Here is a 22,183-nt window from a genome sequence, read left to right on the forward strand (position 1 = left end):
TTAAAATCAATTAAAACATAGAGTAAAACATGGGTTTCACAAGAAAGAGTTCAAAGTAAACAATAACCAACTTATAAACACATTTAGGTTTAGCTATTTCAGACATGCAAACCCAGTTTAATTTTAAACCTTTATATATCCCTGGAATTGTATTAGAGATGCAAAGAACATGAGCCTAAGGGAGAGAGTTAGGATTAGAACTTGCCTTTGAGATTTCGGTTAAAAATCCCAACGTCGTCTTCGTAAATTTCTCCAGCAAACGGCCGTAATCCTCCTATGTTCCTTCTCTGCCTCCACTGTCGTGAATAGGGTTTCCTAAAAACCCTAGGCAGAACTTAATACGTATATTTATAAGTTTATATAAAACCTAAATTCAATCCAAACCCTACAGTGAACCTAGCCGGCCCATAGAAAATCCTAATTAAATCTACGTCGGCTACCAAGACTTGACTTCTAAAACAAAACCCTAAAGTAAACGTTAACTAAACCCTAATGTAAATCAATTAAGCATTTAAAAGAATTAAAATACAAAAATACAATTAACTAATCAATTAAATAAATTAAAACACCATAATTCAAACAAGTCACAATTAAGTCAAATCCTTAAAAAGTCAATTAAACATAATTCAAAAACAATTAATGAACAGATAATGAACAGAAAACAATTAATTAACAGAAAGCGATTAAACAAAATACCGAGACTATCCTTTTGAAAATTAGGGGTATTACATTCTTCCCCCCTAACAAAAGGAATTCCGTCCTCGGAATTCGCTCTTACTTTCTTCCAAAATTCCCGAAAATTGCGAGCGAATGACATCTTCCCGTTCCCAAGTAGACTCAGCCTCATTGTGATGACTCCACTGAACACGAACCAAAGGAATAACTTTATTACGAAGAATCTGATCTCGGCGGTCGACAATACGACACGGTGGCTCTAAATAAGTTGCATCCGGTTGCAACTCAATCTCCCCAACATCGATATGCTGATATCGATCCTCATCTCGCAGAAATTTCCGCAACATGGAAACATGAAACACGTTGTGAACGCGATCCAAAGTATCCGGAAGTGCCAACCGATAAGCGACAGCTCCAACGCGATCCGTAATCATGAATGGACCGACAAACCGCGGAGACAACTTCCCTTTCTTCCCAAAACGCATAACACCCTTCATAGGAGATACTTTAAGAAGAACCTGATCCCCAACCTGAAACTCCAAAGCACGAGTGCGACGATCAGCATAGCTCTTCTGCCTACTTTGGGCAGTACGCATGCGATCTCGAATAAGAGCAATCTTTTCAGAGGTATCCTGAATGAACTCAGGACCTAAAAATCGATTCTCTCCAACCTCTATCCAACAAACAGGTGATCGACACGGTCGACCGTATAACGCCTCAAAAGGTGCCATCCCAACAGTCTTCTGGAAACTATTGTTATAAGCAAACTCCACAAGTGGCAAATATTCCTCCCAGTGGCCCTTGAAATCCAGAACACACGACCGAAGCATATCTTCCATAATCTGATTCACCCTCTCAGTCTGTCCGTCAGTCTGAGGATGATAAGCAGTACTAAGGTGTAACTCCGTACCTAAAGCCTGCTGAAAACTCTTCCAAAATCCAGATACAAAGCTCGAATCCCTATCCGATATAATAGACAATGGAATGCCATGTAGCTTCACAATCTCTGAAATGTAAAGCCTCGCCAACTGCTCCGAAGTGTAGTCAGTGCAAATAGGCAAGAAATGAGCTGACTTGGTCAACCTATCCACAATGACCCATATGGAATTATGCCCCTTGAAAGAATTTGGCAACCCTTCCACAAAATCCATAGATATGCTCTCCCATTTCCACTCCGGAATTGGTAGTGACTGTAGAGCTCCTGGCGGCCTCTGATGATCAATCTTAACCATCTGACAAGTACTACACTGAGAAACAAAAAGAGCAATATCCCTCTTCATACCTGCCCACCAAAACTGTCGTTTCATATCTTGATACATCTTATCGCCTCCCGGATGAACAGAGAACTCAGAGTGATGAGTCTCAGTCATCACATCCTTCCTCAAATTATCAGCAGAAGGTACCACTAGCCGTCCCTTGTACCTTAAACCTCCATCAGCCCCAACATAGTAGAATGGAACCTCTCCGGAAGCTATCTCTGTGACCTTGTCGACACACTGCTGATCAGTGAGTTGTGCTTGTAAAACCTTGCAAATGATGGAAGGTGTAACCACCATGCAAGCCATAAAAGCATCTGACAACTCATCTACATTCTTCATAGCATTCCACTCAGTAGTGAATAGAGTAGAAAGACCACCAATAGGTCGGCGACTGAGTGCATCCGCCACTACATTCGCTTTCCCTGGATGGTATTGTATAGAAAAATGATAGTCTTTTACAAACTCCAACCATCTGCGCTGTCTCATATTCAGCTCCCGCTGAGTGAACAAGTACTGTAGACTCTTGTGTTCACTGAATAATCTGAAAGACTCACCCAACAGATAATGCCTCCAAATACGCAAGGCAAAGACCACTGCTGCCAATTCCAAATCATGTGTCGGATAATTATGCTCATGAGGCTTAAGTTTCTGAGATCCATAAGAAATCGGTCGCTCCTCCTGCATCAATACACATCCAAGACCCTGAAACGATGCATCCGTGTAAACAAGATACTCTATCCCGCTCCGCGGAGTAGCCAGAACCGGTGCAGAAGTCAGCTTCCTTTTCAGCTCATCAAAAGCTCGCTGACAGTGTTCATCCCACACGAACTGTACACCCTTCTTGGTCAGATGAGTGAGTGGTCCTGCTATCTTGGAGAACCCCTGGATGAATCTCCTGTAATATCCTGCCAGACCGAGAAAACTCCGAATCTCTGTAGGTGATGTAGGCTGTCCCCACTCAACCACCGCCGAAACCTTGGCCGGATCCACTGCGATCCCCTTTTCTGACACCACGTGACCCAGAAATTTCACCTCCCGCTGCCAAAATTCACACTTCTCGAACTTGGCATATAACTGGTGTTCACGCAGCGTCTGCAAGACTATGCAAAGATGTCTAGCATGATCGTCCTCCGACCGAGAATAGATCAAGATGTCATCAATAAAGACAATAACAAACTGATCCAAATAAGCCCGGAAGACTCTATTCATTAAGTCCATGAACACTGCAGGTGCATTAGTCGTCCCAAACGGCATAACACGAAACTCATAAGAACCGTATCTCGTGAGAAACGCTGTCTTAGGAACATCCTGCTCCCTAACCCTCAGCTAATGATACCCAGAACGCAGATCAATCTTGGAGAAGTATGTGGCTCCCCTTAACTGATCAAACAAGTCATCAATCCTGGGCAAAGGATACTTGTTACGAATCGTAACCTTGTTCAACTCCCTGTAATCGATACACAGACGAAGCGAACCATCTTTCTTTTTCACAAATAGAACCGGTGCTCCCCAAGGTGATGTACTCCTACGAATAAAACCCTGGCTGAGTAACTGCTGAATCTGATCCCTCAGCTCTCTCATCTCTACCGGTGCCATCCTATAGGGTGCCCTAGCAATAGGCACAGTGCCTGGAGCTAAGTCTATCACAAAATCGATCTCGCGACTAGGTGGCAACCCTGGAATCTCCCGAAATACATCCGAGAAATCCTGTACAATTGGTATGTTATCCAATGACACAGTAATCCCCTCATCCTTTTCCTCCTCCATATGGAACAAATAGGTGCTACCGCCTCCTTTAGAACGTGGCATAGCTACTACGTACATATCCTGACCAGGTATAATAAACATAAGAGATCTAACGAAACAATCAACTTGGGCATGGTAGTGAGACAACCAATCCATCCCAAGTATCACGTCATAAGTGTGCATGTCCAGGACCAATAGATTGGCTAGAAATCTGAGTCTGCCAATATCTAGTGTCACAGGCCCATCACTCTCATGTACAATAGCTGTATCACCCAATGGTGTAGAAATACCCTGAGGTCTAGTGCATACCCTCGTCCTCATTCCAGATAAAGCAACAAAAGTCCTAGCTACAAATGAGTGTGTAGCACCCGTATCAAATAAAACACGTCCATATAAACCATGAATAGGAAACTTACCCTCAATAGTCTGAGGTGCCTGAACATCCTGTGGCTTGGGGTTATACACCCTGCCATAATGCAACTGCTGTGGTGCCTGTCCCTGAGTTTGTGGCGGTGCCGGTAAAGCCAGATGTGTCTGTCCCTGAATCCGTGGAACCTGTGGAGCTGGTAGAGGCACTGGCCCCCTCTGTCCCTGCCGCACATACTGTCCCTGTCCCTGTCCCTGTCCTGCTTTAGGACACTGCCTGGTGGTATGACCATACTCTCCACAAGTGTAACAACTACCCTGGAAAGTACCAAATGGCCTCCTCTGCCGATTAGCCTGTGGCTGACCCTGTCCTGCCTGTGGTCCCCCATTCTGTTGCCTCTGAATGGGTGCCCCATTCTGATGAGCATCTGAACCACCCTTGTGCTTCTTCCAAGGCTGTTGCCCTTGGAACTTGCCTTTGTCATTCTGCCGGTGACCATTGCCATTCCCCTTTTCAGCTGACTGATTAGTAGAGTCTTTATCTCCCCGCTTCTCACCACGAGCCTATCTGATGTCCACAGTCAACTGATACTGTTGTAGAGCGGCGTCTACCACCTGAGCATAGGTAGTATAGGCTGGACTACCTGTAATAGCTCTCTTGATAGACCACATCAGTCCCTTGACAAAACTGTTGCGCTTCTTCTCCTCTGTATCCACCTCCTCCGGTGCAAAGAGAGATAAGCGTGTGAACTGCTGCTCATACTCCGCCACTGTCATGTTTCCCTGCTGCAGACTTAGAAACTCGGTCTTCATAGCTGCCCTGACGGCATAGGGAAAATATTTCTCATCAAAGCGAGCACTGAACTCATCATAAGACAATGTCATCCTCTCCTCTGAGGTGGTAACTGACTCCCACCACTGTAGTGCATCCCCAACTAACTTGAAAGTAGCAAGCATCTGCTTCTGAACCTCCGTGCACTGAACCAAACGAAGATGACGCTCAATGTCCTGCTTCCACTGGTGAGCTGCTCTCGCATTGGTTGAGCCTGAGAACACAGGTGGACTCCCCTTTGTGAAAGAGCTCCTAGCCTTTCCCCAAGAATCCGTCTGACCCACTGGTGCTGGTACAGGTGCCTGCTGGACCTGGGGTTGGTTTCGGAGTGCAGCTGTTACCCCAGCCTCTATAGCCCGAGCAACGAGGTCATTGAGGTGAGGAGCAATCTCTGGATCTCTGTCCCGACCCTGAGTCTGTTGAACTTCCTCCTGCTCCTCCTGAAACCCTGGCATTTGCTGCTCTTCTTCTATTTGTTGACGCTGTAGGAGATATTGTTGCCTACGTGCCGCTCTCCTTTCCTTCCTAGTTCCTTGCATGTTCTGTCCATTTCTAGCGTTAACCATCTGTTAACACGACAAGACAGACATCAGTACCATTTCTATATGAACCATAAGGAATACAATGAATCCTAACTTAAGCTCTATTCAAGAGAACGCTACGCGGAAGACTTAATACGAAAACATCCTAGAGACACTTGAACCTGGAGTGCTCTGATACCAACTGTGATACCCCTCGGATCCGAGACACGGGTTGATCAGGCCCAGGCCCAAACCCGAGGGAATATCAAACAATTAATATGTTATAGCGAACATGGAATACAAAATGAATTACGAAATGAAAGTTTAAAGCTGAAAAGAAACTAAAAGATACTCCTTAAATAATTAAATACTTAAAGTTGATAAACCAAATATCCATAATTTGAACAGCTCGGGAATCCATCTCTAGTGGACCCCTAATAAAAATCTCACATTAAATGAAAGTAAAAAGAAAGATAAAACCCAAATCCAAGATCTGGAAAGAAATCCTACATCGTCGGTAGAATGGAAGATCGTCTCTGCACAGCACGAACAAGCTCAAGCCTGGAACTGACGTACACCTGAAAAATAGGAGTGGGTCAGGCCCACGAACAAGTTCTATCCTACTACAATCCAAGCAGAGACTCGATACGCATGTACATTCTAACCAATTCAACAATAGCTAATAGTCCATACATATGTATAATCACACTACAGGACTCTCACTGGACTATGGAGAAGGTCTCAACCTGAATAGAAGGTAACATGCGAAAACGCACCCATAGGTGGGCATGAGTACCTAGACCTAACAGGGTACACCACAACCTCCCATATCCAGCTACGCATCCTACTGCATATACGCTCCCTAACCGACGACTTAGAGACTCAAGCTCATATCGCGATACCATAAAAATATATATAAAGTCCGATCCTAACTATCCATCCAGAATCCAGTTAGTCATTCAGCTTGTGCAGCTTCTTTGACTTGAGCATAAGTAGGATTTATTTTGAAATCCATTCCCTTATTCCATGTAGGTAGGATGTAGTATTTTTAAACTAATCCGTCCCTAGTATGTCACCGTCCCATACCGGTGCATACAATCCATCCATCCAGTAGTTGGCAATACAAGTATATATGTAAATACCAACTAATCCATAAATTCCACAATTGATAATAATATATTACATATAGGCATCAATTGTTCCACAATAACTGGCGAAATTTAAATAACTGTTTACATTAATTAATTCCATACAAGGCATAATAGAACTTTGTAAACTAAAATGCTTGTCTTATACCACCGTTGCATGATTCTCTCATAATTTATTGCATAGAGAATAAGTATAGACATCCTTTAATCCGTGCTAATCATAATCAAAATATATATTTGGACATGCTTAGTTTATACCGCTACATAATTATCCAAGAATTGATATTATATTTAACACATGTATAAATCAATTTATCCTCTATAAGCATATAATAATTCTGTAATCTGACATGCTTATATTTCACCACTGGAACATGATTTAAATCTATAAAATCATTCTCAACAAAATTGCTAAAACCATGTTGAACAATTTTGTAGCTTCACATTTAAACAGTATACTAACTTGTGCAAGAATTCTATATTGTTCAAACTATAATACAAGGTGATTAATTATGCATTAACAAGGCTCTTGGGAGATTTAATTTGCTCTTAGACACCTATGAAAACCTCCATTAAGGCTTTGAATTAAACTGGAACCGTTAAAATCCAAGTACCTAAGCAAAACTCTCGCTGAAACTTTAAAAAAAATGGAAAAACCACATTGGAGCCGGCTCCAAAAATAAGTGGAGCCGCCTCCACCCTATTGGAGCCGCCTCCAATAACATATGGAGCCGGCTCCACTTCAATGGAGCCGCCTCCATTGAAGGGTGGAGCCGCCTCCACTCCTCCCAGCCTCCGTCTTCTCCGACGCCGGTTATTTTCTGACATTTTGCTCGGCTGCCCTCCATTCTTAAAGCTCCTAGGTGTCTAATACTAGGTCTAGTGTGTTCCAGAATTAGTTAAACTCTTAATTCATCAACCAACATCAATTAGACTACAACTTATGCAAGAAGGACCTAAACCGGAACAACTACTCACTCATGATCATACTGTTTCAAGTGATCACCCATGCGAACCAGATTAAGTTTAATATTTTCCCAAGGTGTTCCAGCGTTGATTAAATCCTTAATTATTTAATTAAAATCAATTAAAACATAGAGTAAAACATGGGTTTCACAAGAAAGAGTTCAAAGTAAACAATAACCAACTTATAAACACATTTAGGTTTAGCTATTTCAGACATGCAAACCCAGTTTAATTTTAAACCTTTATATATCCCTGGAATTGTATTAGAGATGCAAAGAACATGAGCCTAAGGGAGAGAGTTAGGATTAGAACTTGCCTTTGAGATTTCGGTTAAAAATCCCAACGTCGTCTTCGTAAATTTCTCCGGCAAACGGCCGTAATCCTCCTATGTTCCTTCTCTGCCTCCACTGTCGTGAATAGGGTTTCCTAAAAACCCTAGGCAGAACTTAATACGTATATTTATAAGTTTATATAAAACCTAAATTCAATCCAAACCCTACAGTGAACCTAGCCGGCCCATAGAAAATCCTAATTAAATCTACGTCGGCTACCAAGACTTGACTTCTAAAACAAAACCCTAAAGTAAACGTTAACTAAACCCTAATGTAAATCAATTAAGCATTTAAAAGAATTAAAATACAAAAATACAATTAACTAATCAATTAAATAAATTAAAACACCATAATTCAAACAAGTCACAATTAAGTCAAATCCTTAAAAAGTCAATTAAACATAATTCAAAAACAATTAATGAACAGATAATGAACAGAAAACAATTAATTAACAGAAAGCGATTAAACAAAATACCGAGACTATCCTTTTGAAAATTAGGGGTATTACAACCTTTGTGAGCTCCTTCTAACTCAATCTCTAGTTAAATCGTCGGCCCTCGTGATGGCAAGTTCTTAATTTCTTAGATAAATCGTAAGCCCGCGTGGAGGCAATTTATTTTTCTTTGTATATTGTTGAAAGCATAAGAGTATGGGATCAATGTATGTGGAGGATTGTTGATTATTGATTTGTTCCGGGGGCGAAGTGCTTGATTCTATTGATTTGTTGGTGTGTTACTTGAGGTTTTGTGTGGTTCTTCGCTTACCCTTCATCTTAGGCATTCTAATGGAAAATCTAAAGGGTAATCTTGGCTATTTAGACCCACATTTCATGGCACACCCCCCTCTTAACCAACATCCCCATGGAGTTCAAGCTCCAATTCCTCCAATGATTCTTCGTGATCATTACAATATTCATGAATACCATGCACCAACTTACATCATGCTTCCTAACTTTGGGGCCAACCAATATGAAATTAAGCCCGAAACCATTCAAATGTGTCCACTTTTCTATGGCTTAGATGACGAGGAACCATATAAACATCTTGATGAATTTCTTGAAATATGCTCCACCGTGAAGTACATGAATGTCCCGGAAGAAGTTCTTAGACTACTTTTCTTCCCTTTCACTCTAAAAAATAAGGCAAAACATTGGTTCAACAATTTGGGGGCAAATTCAATAACTTATTGGATACAAATGCAAAATGAAGATGATATTTGGCATCTTTTTGAAAAAAAATGAATGAAAATTCATTGCATAAGTCTCACATTTCTCGGTTGAGTTATGATTCAATTAATAAAAAGAGAACTTTGAAAGTATATCAAATTGAGAGTCCAATGGAGATTGTTGCCGAGGTTAAAACTCTCACTCAAAAACTTAATCAATTTTTATTGAGTCAAAAACCGGTAACTCAATCATCTCCTCTTCTTAATCATCATCTTTATCATTCTTGTGAGCCATGCATGACTTGTTCAAGTGTATTACACACTACCTCCAATTATCCCCATGGACATATGCTTGATGAACACTATGAACAAGTCAATGCCGCATTTGTTTACCCTCTTCCAAATGCTTATGTTCGGTGTGGAGTGAACATTCAAATCTTTTTCAAGCTAAAAAATTTCAAAACCGATATATTCCTCCTCATCAAAGAAATAAAGGTTCAAAAGGATTTGTTTCATCCTCTTCTTATCATCAAAGAACGAATCATTTCTCTCATCCTCAAGCTTATAATTCTCAAAGTAGCTCTAATCATCCTCATGCACTTTCTAGCAATTCCACATTTGAAGATAAGGTCTTAGTGGCTTTGGGTAGTTTGGAAATGAACACGAATTTGTTGCATTCTCATTCTTAATCGATATCAAAGCTTAAGTCTCAAATCGGGATGACAGATAATGCATTAAAAGCAAGAAAAATTGGTAAATTGCCTAACCAACCCGAAAGGAACACAAAAGCCCAATACTTTATGGAAGTAAACTCTACATCAGGGTGCCCTTCTCAAGAGTAAGTACAAGCAATTACCACTTTGAGAAGCGGTAGGCAAGTTGACAATAGGGTTGAACAACCAAGTGAATATAGTGAATCGGTGCAACCAAAAGTTGACACCCGTCCCGTTTCCAATCCTACTCTTACTTCCTTGGAGGAAAATGTTCCAAATAGGAACTTTCAACCCTCTCCATCATTCCCTCAAGTTGCAAGGTCTTTCGAACCAAAAGCTCCATTTCCTTATGCTTTAAAAGAGACTTCGCCTTTTGAGAGGCAAGAAGGAAAAATCCATGACATGATGGAGGTGTTTAAATAAGTAAACATAAATTTCCCTCTCTTGGATGCAATTAGGCAAATTCCGCCTTATGCAAAAATTTTGAAAGATCTTTACACGCAAAAGAGAAAGGGTAAGGGACAAGGCCCTAAAAAAGTGTTCCTAATGGAATAAGTGAGCTCCATCATTCAACATAACACTCCATCTAAGTTCAAAGATCCCGGTGCTCTGATCATTTCATGTGTGATTAGAAACTATGAAGTTCGTATAGTTCTTCTTGACTTAGGAGCAAGTATTAATTTGATTCATTACTCCATGTATGTCCAACTAGGTTTGAATGAGGTGAAGCCAACCTCGGTGGTGCTTCAATTAGCCGATAGATCCATCAAAACACCTAGGGGCATGGTTGAGGACATTCTCATTAAGGTTGACAAGTTTTATTTCCCGGTTGATTTTGTGGTTCTTGACACTGAACCGGTTACCAACCCTACCAATCACATCCCAATTATCTTGGGAAGGCCATTCCTTGCCGCTACAAATGCAACCATTAATTGTAGATCCGGAGTTATAGACCTTTCTTTTAGTAACATGATGGTTAAGCTTAATGTTTTCAATGCAAGTCGATATCCCATAGATGAAGACGAGTGTTATCTCATAGATGTCTTGGATGAGGTTGTGGAGGAGTTTATTCCTTCTATGATTATAAAGAAACCAACCGAAGACAATCTTTCATCTCTTCAGTCCGAGGATCCCCTTGCATCTTGCCTCCTTGAAATGTATGAGAATTGCGGGTTTGATAATAAAGGGTCAATAAGTGTAGTTAATGAATTAATGGAATCCGTTACAAATTTGGATTTTTCACCCTGGAAGGTTCCAAAAGAACCTCTTCCACCACTTTCTAGCACTCCACCAGTCCCATCGTTAGTCTATCCACCTACTCTTAAGCTTAAAACTTTTCCTCCCGATCTTAAGTACGCCTTTCTAGGCCCGAAAGAGACTCTTCCGGTCATCATCTCTTCAAATCTTGAAAAAGATCAAGAGAATACTCTTTTGAATGTGCTTAAAGAAAATAAAGAAACTATTGGATGGAGTGTGGCGGATCTACAGGGAATTGACCTTTCCATTTGCATGCATCGCATTCTTATAGAAGATGATGCAAAATCTTTTAGAGATGCCCAAATGAGATTAAATCCAAACATGAAAGAAGTGGTTAAGAAAGAAGTTGTTAAGCTCTTAGATGCTGGTATAATCTATCCAATCTCTGATAGCAAATGGGTGAATCCAACTCAAGTAGTTCCCAAGAAATTGGGGATTACGGTGGTTGAAAATTTGAAAGGTGAGGCAATTTCTAAGCGTACCGCCAATTCATGGCGTGTATGCATTAATTACCGTAAATTAAATGCCGCTACTAGAAAAGATCATTTCCCTTTGCGATTTATTGATCAAATTCTAGAGAGATTAGCCGGGCAACAATATTATTGCTTTCTTGATGGCTATTCGGGTTACAATCAAGTAGCCCTAGACCCTTTAGACCAAGAGAAAACCACATTTACTTGTCCTTTTGGCACATTTGCTTATAGACAGATGCCTTTTGGATTGTGCAATGCTTCTGCTATATTCCAAAGGTGTATGATGTCAATTTTCTCAGACATGGTGGAAGAGTATCTAGAGGTATTTGTGGATGATTTTTCGGTCTTTGGATCTTCACTTGAGGCATACCTAAAAAATCTAAATTTGGTGCTTAAAAGATGTCGTGAAACAAACCTTGTTATTAGTTGGGAAAAGAGCCATTTTATGGTTCAAGAAGGTATTGTTTTGGGTCATGTCATCTCAAAAAGGGGAATTGAGGTTGATAAAGGAAAAGTTGAGCTTATTTCTGTATTACCTCCACCTTTTACGGTGCGAGAGGTTAGCTCTTTTTTAGGTCATGCTGACTTCTATCGCCGTTTTATCAAAGACTTTAGCAAAATTGCTAGACCCTTGTGCAATCTTTTTGCCAAGGAAACCCTATTTGCCTTTGATCAAGCATGCTTTGATACTTTTCATAAATTGCGTGACTTATTGTCATCTGCTCCTATTATGCAACCTCCCAATTGGTCATTACCATTTGAAATCATGTGTAATGCCTCTGATTATGACATGAGAGCAGTTTTAGGGCAAAGGGTAGGAAAACTTCCATGCGCCGTATACTATGCAAACAAAACCCTCTCGGAAACTCAATTGAATTACTCCACCACCAAGAAGGAATTACTTGCCGTAGTATATGCCCTTGATAAATTCTGATCTTATCTTTTATGATCCAAAGTTGTTGTCTATTCTGATCATGCTGCTTTGAAGCATCTTTTGACAAAAAAAAAGAAACAAAACCTTATTTGATAAGATGGATTTTGCTTCTTCAGGTTTTTTGTTTTGAAATCAAAGATAAGAAAAACACCGAAAATGTGGTTGCCGATCATCTCTCAAGGTTGGTAGTAGAATCTTCCCCGAGCCCACCAATTCATGATTCATTTCTGGATGAACAACTCTTCCAAGTTTCTAATGGACAAATGCCTTGGTTTACCGACATTGTGAATTTTCTTGCAATTGTCAAACTTCCAACTAATTGGTCAAAGCAAGCAAAGAAGCGTTTCTTTGCTAACATCCAGAATTACTATCGGGAAGATCCTGTCTTGTTTCGATATTGTCCGAATCAAATTGTGAGAAGGTGCATTCCAGATAGTGAAATTCCAAGTGTGCTTGTGTTTTGCCATACCTTTGCATGCGATGGGCATTTTAATGCAAAAAAAAGACTGCTTTGAAGGTGCTTCAAAGTGGGCTATTTTGGCCCATCATCCATAGAGATGCCTACAATTTTTGCAAGGAGTGTGAGAGATGTCAAAAAATTGGATCAATGTCGAGAAGAAACATGATGCCCTTGACAAATATTCTTGTTGTTGAAATCTTTGATATTTGAGGCATTGATTTTATGGGTCCATTTCCTATGTCTTATGGATTTTAATACATTTTGCTTGCCATTGACTATGTTTCTAAGTGGGTGGAGGCTTGTGCTACCAAAACCAATGATTACTCCGTGGTTGTTTAATTCATTAAATCCAACATATTTACTTATTTTGGTATGCCAAGAGCTATAATTAGTGATGGAAGAAAGCATTTTTGCAAGCAATTCTTAAGGCAATTATTTCTTAAGTACTCCGTTACTCATAAAGTCGCCACTCCTTGCCATCCTCAAACAAGTGGGCAAATAGAAGTTTCAAACCGGGAAATTAAACATATTCTTGAAAAAACAGTTAACACGACCTGGAAAGATTGGTCACGCAAGTTGAATGATGCTTTGTGGGCTTACCGAACGATATATAAGACTCCCATTGGCATGTCTCTTTATAGACTTGTTTATGGGAAGCCTTGCCATCTTCCGGTTGAGTTAGAACACAAAGCTATGTGGGCGATTAAAAAACTCAATTTTGACCTTAACAAAGTCGGAGAGAATCGGTTACTCCAATTGAGTGAGTTGAAAGAATTGAGACACAATGCCTATGATAATGCCGAACCTTACAAAGAGAGAACCAAAGCTTTTCATGACAAACACATTGTGAAGAAATGTTTTGAACCTAGTCAAAAAGCTTGGCTTTTCTACTCTAGATTAAAACTCTTTTCTGGGAAGTTGCGGACCAAATGGGAAGGTCCGTATGAGATCATCTCTGTTGCACCTCCTGGGGTGGTTGAAATTCAAAGTTTAAAGAATGGTAACACATTCAAAGTGAATGAGCAAAGGTTGAAACCCTACATTAAGGGACAAGTTTTTTCAACGACATGTGAAAGCTGCCCTTTTGATAGATCCAATCTATGAAGAGATATAGTGCTGCACTCAATGTTCTCAGAAGAAATCCAATTTCCTGCATATTCTTGCATGGTTGATCGATCTCAAAAGAAGTTCGATCGATAGAACAGTCATCTCTGCATCCAATCAGCTCTCTGTTCCATTGTGCGAAATATTCCTGCATATTTCAGCTCTCTGTGTATCGTGCGAATTGTCTTCCTAATCGATCTGAAAATTTATCAATTGATCCAGTTTCTCTTGGATCGATCGAAGTTCTATACTCAGAAAATTTTTAGATTTCTGCATATTTCCTCTCTCTGTGTATCGTTCGAAACTGTCTGCAGAATTTCAGAGTTTGGATCGATCGAAGTTTGATCGATCAGAATCTTCTACAAATAAATAAATAAATAAATTAAAATTAAAAATAAATTAAAATAAATTAAAAAAATAAACAAATTTCCACTTCAAAGCAGCATTCCGTCTTGCTAGAGACGTTAAACTTAGCACCCATACGACACGTTGTGTCTTTTATCTCTTGTATCATACATGTTCATTTTAATTCTTATTTATTTATTTTTCTTCCATTTTGTATATAGTTGCTTTCATAAAATGAAAAATACCAAAATTTGTTTCACCATTGTGCCCTTATTAGTAGTCATGCTACTTTCGTATTTTCTAGGGTTTAATCTCTTATCTCTCTTGTATATTGTGCCATATTGCTTTAGAATGCTTGGTTTGGTTATTTTTATCCCATTTGATATTTGATGTGAGTTTGCTAGTGTGGTTATTCAAATAGGTTGTTGATTCCAAGTTTGGGGAAGACCATTTTCATATTGGATCATTGCTGAGCCTCATGTCTTTGCCACCATGGTATAATCTTTCCATCTTTTCCATTGTTGTCATTGCATATTGAGGACAATGTATGGTTTAAGTTTGGGGGTAAGGTGACTTTGCTGCAATCTACTTAAGTTTGAGACTTAATTGCATGATTAAGATTTGGGATCCATTCAAGCTATGATTTTGATCTTTTGAGGACTGTATTGCTTAAAATTTAAAAATTGCTTGACTTGAGAGTCCAATACTCCTTGTATGCCTTGTGGATGTCATTTAGGAGTAAATTTTTCGAAAGATTGATATCTTGCTTGCATTTGTGGTCCATATCATCCTGATTTTGTGATTGTTTTGAGATTCACTCTAGGATTCTATATTAGCACAGGCGCAGACTATCATTCATTTGTGGGGTACATGCTTTGTTGATTATTGATTTGGTTATATCCCAATTGAGTTAGTAGTGCATTGAAAGCTTTCATCTTGACAAAAGTGGATAACAAACCTTTTTCACTAAGTAGCTGGGATTCTAGCCTCATCAAGTATTGAATTTCTCGTGCCGAAAGGTGGAGGGCCCAAACTCTAGGTTAATAATTGAACTTGCTAAAAAAAAAAAAAAAAAGTTGCAAAAGCAATTAAAAAACGAGGACTTCTCCCAAAAGGTGAGAAGTGGGAAATGATTAGATGGAGGTTGTTTTGATTTGTAACCTAGTTGATTTGAGCTTGTAAGTCCTTATAGGTATTTAAACACCTAGTGTCCTAAAGCCGTCTGGTTTGGGAGTCATTGACCTAACGCTCGATCTCATGGATCGCTACACTCCAACAAATATCATTTTTACCGGCGGTTTATTTACGTATGCTGCTATTAATTAATTATTACCGGTGGTTTAGTAAAAACGCCCTTATTTGTATTTATACCGGTGGTACATTTAAAAGTGATGGGAAATATTAATTATTTCTGGTGGTCTTTTTAAAAGCGCCGAAAAGGATGAATTATTTCCAGCAATTCTTTTTTAAAGCGCTGGAAAATTGAAACTATTTCCTGCAGTCATAAACATTGTGCCGTAAATATTTAATTGTTATTATTTTATTTATCATTATTTTTTCCTAATATAACAGGTTTTGGGTTTAGGTTATGTTTCATATCGTGATTCCTTTCTTCTCTCTTACCCACGACATCAGGTCTTGGTGGTGTGTGAGGTATGGCTCAGGGAAAAGCACAGCGGCTGTGGTCGATTGGTGGTGCGGGTCGTGCGTTGGTGGTCGATTGGTGGTGCATCGGAGGTTTGGACAGTGGTGGTTGAAAGGTTGGGCTCTTGTAAGTTATAAGTACTTTAAACCCTAATTTCCCCTTCTTGTTCTTGTGATGAAAATTTGCCCAAAATCAGACAAAGCTTCTCTCTCATAACCAAAATAATAATCGTAGTGTGGGTACATGGTACTGTTATAAGAAAATATTTTTTTTCAAAGTATAATGATTTACCATAATTACATGATTTTGAGTTTAGAATGAAATCCCAAGGTTTTAATTATCCATGTGAACTTACACCATGTAATTTGATTGACAGTTGATGAACATTTGTTCAGAAAAATAATCTTGTTGAAATCACATATTACATTATAGGTTTCCAATAGAATTAGGATGTTTAGAGGATGCCTTTGTGTGCTTAGTCGTCGTAATATTAATGGTGATGGAGGGATATGGCGTGACCCAATCTTAGACTAAAGTTGTTATTGAAACTCCATCTTTTAATACATAGGGTTTGATTTTGCCTAGGAGCGATGAATTATTGAAGACTGATGAACAATTGTTTGCCAAAGATTTTGGCAAGATTGTTTTATGGAACATAAGAGAGAGGACCAGTAGGAATTTAATACTTCTAGGAATTCGAGATGCAAGTAGATACAAGGTTTTAAGAGTAGGAGGTTATGTGGAGAGCCTCGTATCACTTTTCATGGGTGTTTGAACAAAAGAAAAATTAAAATTAAAAAAAATCAAGTTATGTCTTTTCAGTTATTATTGTAGTTGTTTTTATTTTTTATTCTTTTGGTATGTAATGTAATATAGTTTTCATCCATTCTGAAATGGTTTCATCTCCAGTGAAGGTTTTAACCTCATTGGAATTGATCCTCTCTGTAATTTTCTCAGGTATCCAGAAAGTAGGTAATTGAGGCCCTCTTCCCACATCTGAAAAGGCCGTCTAAAGCATAGATACTACACAATTCACAAGTCAGTGCACAAGGGTACTTATTTTTTTGTAGGATTATGGAGTGTGAGATTAAAAATATAATACATAAGTGAAATCAGGTTGGGTTCTCACTTCTAAGACTATATGGCATTCTTATTGAGGTTTGGAAGTGTCCAGAAGATGATGGTGTGTCTTGACTAATAAAATTGTTTAAACAAATGCATACTAATTTTAGCTTAGTCAAAAAAAATAATCTTACTGATTTAGGTACGGAATGAATAAATAAATAAATCAAAAAAAGAAAGATCTTAGTAATTTATCCATTACCAAACAAAAAAAAAAAAAAAGATTTTATAATTGTGACTTTTATATTGTTCTCAAATGTAGGCTGTTGCAAAGTAATTTAAACTCAGTGAGTCTGAGGTTGAAACACTGGGAAAAGGGAAAATAATAATTTAGTGTTTTGTCCTTGTCCAAGCCCAATCTCCATGGCCCAGATTACAACACTCCAAGAGTAGGGTTCTCAACATTGTTTCTATTATTTTTATATCAAGAATCAAGTTCTGGCTGGAGTATTAATTGTTTCTGGCAAATATGATGTTCATGAACAATTTAATACTTTATGCTCATAAAGCCTGTCTAATGATTGTATGGCGCAATTTGTTAGGTGAAAATATATTCAAATCCAATGTAGTCTAAATTTAATATTGTTTTTTCTTTTTTAGTTACTACATTCCTTTTTGGATAAGTATACTAATTACTATATTCCGTGTCTAAGAATCCTAAATTTGAATATGGTAAATCTAAGACTTGTTTTTTGTTTCATTTTGAATTCTATACTGGGACCAATGCATTATATCCGAAGAACATGTTGTTACCTTATCTGGTTAGTAGTTGAAATATGAGTCCTATTTGGGCAGTTCTAGTTTGTCTGTTGAACCTTCACAGATTGTTATTTTAAACTGATAGTAGTTCATCTGATGCCTCTTGTTGTTGTTGTTGTTGGCTTATTTATTATTATTATTATTTTGGGTGTGTGTGTGGCAATAATGTGTTCCTATTTATTTGGTCCAAAATCGATGGCTTATTTATTATTATACCATTTTACAGTGTGAATGAGTATGGATAGCCTAATGGAGCCGATGAAAAAAATTTCACTAATTATTTGGGCACAATTGCCCGTAATGGTCGCGCAGCTCCCTTGTCTTATAAAAATTGGAGGAAAGTCCCTGAAATAATTAAAGAGGACATGTGGATGACAGTCCGGGTAAAATTATTTTGACTCTTCACATCTTTGAAATATTTGAAATACTCGATTCTTTATTTATTTATCTTTTATGTTTAGGGCAAGTTTGTAGTAGAAGAAATCTCAAAAGATTGGACATTATCATCCATTGGTCATAAATGGAGAGATTGGAAGAGTGAGATAAAGAGTAACTATTATAAAATTTGGTGTACAGATGAACAATGATATGCAAAGCCACCGCCAAGTGTTGAGGAGGACCAATGGGATTATCTCATTAGATATTGGCATACAGATGCAGCACAGGTAATTCATAATGTTATTTAGGTTATTTAATAATATTAGATTTATCATTCCATGTATGTAGGTATATTCCCATCTAATGTGTATTTAGAGAATTGGATAATGCTTTTTTTTTTTTTCAAACGGTAAGGATAATGCTTATTTACAATTGGATAATTAAAAAGGACATGTGAATTGGTGGTTCTGGGTTGCTGTTTGGTTGCTTGATTTGGCTGTTGAAGTAGGTGATTTTTTTTTTTGACATGTCACTAGAATTAGTTTCTAGCATTTTTTTCTAGTATTAGTTTCTAGTATTGTTTCAGTCAAGGAACAGATAAGAGCAAGAAGGATGGCAAGCTAGTGATGAACATGCTGCCAAAATGATTGTAAGTATTTTTTTAGACCATCAATTCTTTATTTCCTAGTTTGATTAAGTGTAAAATATGAGTACTAAAATTTATTATATTTGATGTTTTATATTTTTTTTTTTTTTGTGTTTCCTGATCCATTCTATGTATGCAGACACAACTAGAAGAGCTTGCTAGAAGAGCTTGCTGCAACTCAACCTTCTAACCTAGATGAACCTTCACCCCATGATTTTTATGCCCAAGTTAGGGGAGAAGATAGAAGGGGCCATGTTCGGATGTATGGCTTGGGATATTTTTATTAGCCCTTGACATTTTGAAACAAAACTTATATGTTTTGGGATGCTATTGAATTTTAATGCAATTTTGTTCTATGTTACATATTAAATTTAAGTTGTTAGATGTATTCTGATTGGTAAATTATATTTGATTTCATTGAATAGGGAACAAAATAAAATATTTTACTAATATGTAAATTAAACCAGAAAATAATATTTTTTTTTAAAAAAAAAATTAACACATTACCGGTGGTTTAAAATGCTCCTGAAAGTAAAAAATTCTACATTACCGGCGCTTCAAAGTGCCGGCGTATACTTTATACATCGGCGGTTTAAAACGCCCCCGAATTCTACATTACCGACGCTTCAAACTGCCAGTGTATATTGTTAAAATGACAGTTTACTATAATATATCGGCGGATAAAACTGCCGTTACTTAAACTTTCACCGGCGGTTATATGCATCCGCCGGTAATTATTACAACCCCGGCGGTTTTTTAAAAACCGCCGGTGAAATCTAGCGGCGGTGCTTATACCGGCGGTTACACCAAACCGTCGCTAAAGGAATTACCGGCGTTTTATGTATATTATAGTGGCAGTTTCGACCGCCGCTGAAAACTTTATTTGTTGTAGTGCTAGAAAGCTTAATAGATCACTACATTGAACCATGCTTCCATCTTTGATCCTCTAGGTTAGTAAAAAAAATCGAGTGAAAAGAATAAGCGCACCTAGATGAATAAAGCTTTAATAAAAGGTCCACTCTTTATTTTGATGATCGGGACTAGATTTGTGTGCTAATTTGAGGGTAAGGATGTGATCATTTCTTTAGTTGGCTTAGATAGCAACATATTTGATGCCGGTCCACTCAAAAGAATTCTAAAGTTGTTTTGATTTGCATGATCATCGTCTTAATGTGTGGATGACCGTATTTGCTTGCTTGATGTTGAGATTTTGGGAGATTGCTTAGAAATGGTTGAAAAATTGCATACTTGAGGTAGTTTTCTCGCAATGTTTGTTTGCAATATTGGTACCTCTTTAATGAGAATGAGCTTAATGTTTGTGGGTATCATTTCTGGAAACCCTCACGAGACTTCACTCATCCACTGGGGGTAACTTAGGGATTTAAAAGGCTTGTTGCATACGCTAAATGCAATCGTGTTCCCTACGAAAGTGGCGTTATCCTTTTATTGCTTTTTAGTTCATAGTTGTATAGTTGTTCATTTCATTCATTTACTTTATAGTTCATTGTTAGGGACTAGCAATATTTAAGTTTGGGGGTGTGATGAGCGCTGAAAAGTGCGCATTTAAACCCCTTAAGCTTGAGTATTCTAGGACCTTTATCTATCTTATTTTCCCGTTTTAAATTAATTTCATGTTATTACCCTTTTCAGGTGCTTATCCTCAAAATAAGTCAATTCAGCTAAATTAGAGCATAAAAGAAGCTATCTCAAGCTGAATGGAAGAAAGGAGCAAAGTAGAAGCAAAGTGGAGGAAATCAGCAAGCTTCGATCGATCAGACATATTTTCTATCGATCTCACAGTGATCGATCAAGCCTTGCCAAGATGGATCAAACCCCTTGTCCTTATCCTCAAGAATTTCCATCTTCGATTGATCCAACTTTCTTTCAGATCGATCGAACTTTTTTAATCTTATCCCCACCTACCATTTTTGTCTTTTTCCCAAAATATCCAAAAAATATCTCAGATTTGTCTCTTTCCAAAAAAGCGCCGCCAATGATTGATCGATCTGGTCATAATTCAATGGATCTAGCCACAGTTTGATCGATCTCATCTGAACTCAATCAACCGAACCTCCTCAAATCCGAAATAAAATAGAGTCCAGCTCATTAAAAGATGGCTCATGGTGCAATCATTCAAAGTGCCCTAGTGCACGAGACTTGACCATTGGGTGTGACACTTGAGCTACCTATAAATGGATTTTGAGCCATTTTTATAAAAATGAGCAATATACAACTTTAGACATTTTTTATACACTCTTGGAATGGAGGCTAGAGATTAGAGAGACATACACCATTCAAGAGTTCTTCCATTCATCTAAGGTTTCCATCAAGGAGAAGATACTTCCTACCATGGAGATGGCCCTTGAGGGTTAGATGACTACATCAATGAGTGGCTAAACATCTTCTTTGGGTTAGAGTTAGCCCTAAGCATGCCTTCTAGACCTTGATGTTTTGTATTTTGAGGGGATTTGTGTTGTAATCTTGTCTTGACATTTGATTTATATATGAATCTTGTTTTTACAATGATTTGTGTTGCTTAATACTTCCAAGTGATCAATTCATTCTATTCATTTGTCTATTTATGCTAAAATAGATGTTCATGTGTTTATTTCTAAGTTTTGTGTTATTAATACATGTCTATGTGTGTTGATGCTATGAATTTAGATATTGTTAAGACATAGTGCTTAAATAGAAGACTCTTGTGGTTTATGTAACGGCACACCCGCCCACAGGGTTATCACAGTTTATTTGATGGTTCATACTCATTTATTGATGGATTGTACCTCTACCTTAGTTTAGTTAGTTTAATTTTCATGTCCCTAGCTTAGTTGTAGTGTAGTTGCCTTATTTTCCTAGATAAGAGGCCAATCCATGCTTGTTGTTTAATGTTCCATGCTTGCGAATGCAAGTACTATAATTCTCTAATTTGTTAATGTGTTCATTGTGAGCTTAAAGGAAGGATTAATAGCTTAATTTAATAATTGTGCTATTCACTAGGTTGTCTAGATAATGTATACTTAATTAATCATTCATACTTGTTGATTCAATCATTCACACCTCTTTGTATTGCAACACATGTTTCCCGTCATTCATTACACATTGAGTGTCTAAAAATGTGATGTTTAGTGGTGACCTCTAAATCCCAAGACCTCTCATTCTTGTTTTCTACCCTTTATTTATTTTAATTGCTTTGTACTGAATTTGTTTACATTGTAGCTTAATTAACCAACCAAACAACCTTTTGATCATTCGACCTACTAGTCCGACCTTGTTTTCATTTCAAACATTGCCCCTAATCCCTTGGGACGATCCATACATTCCCAAGCTATGTCAGTAGT

At 38.1% G+C, this 22,183-nt stretch overlaps 1 long non-coding RNA gene across 3 annotated transcripts; it reads left to right on the forward strand.

Moving 5' to 3' along the window:
- Positions 1 to 15,873: 15,873 nt before the first annotated feature.
- On the forward strand, positions 15,874 to 19,284 carry LOC132285969 (uncharacterized). 3 transcript variants are annotated; one of them, XR_009472644.1, is made up of 5 exons: positions 15,874 to 16,066; positions 18,048 to 18,204; positions 18,283 to 18,486; positions 18,786 to 18,848; positions 18,985 to 19,284. It is a non-coding gene; the product is annotated as an uncharacterized LOC132285969 (long non-coding RNA). The 3 variants fall into 3 exon arrangements; XR_009472643.1 differs by having other exon boundaries at positions 18,283 to 18,848; XR_009472645.1 differs by having other exon boundaries at positions 15,874 to 16,055; positions 18,283 to 18,848.
- Positions 19,285 to 22,183: the final 2,899 nt, after the last annotated feature.

The sequence above is a fragment of the Cornus florida genome, unplaced genomic scaffold, assembly GCF_030987335.1.
Source record: "Cornus florida cultivar Cherokee Brave unplaced genomic scaffold, ASM3098733v1 CherokeeBrave_3.0.0_Hap2_Chr11, whole genome shotgun sequence".
NCBI lineage: Eukaryota > Viridiplantae > Streptophyta > Magnoliopsida > Cornales > Cornaceae > Cornus > Cornus florida.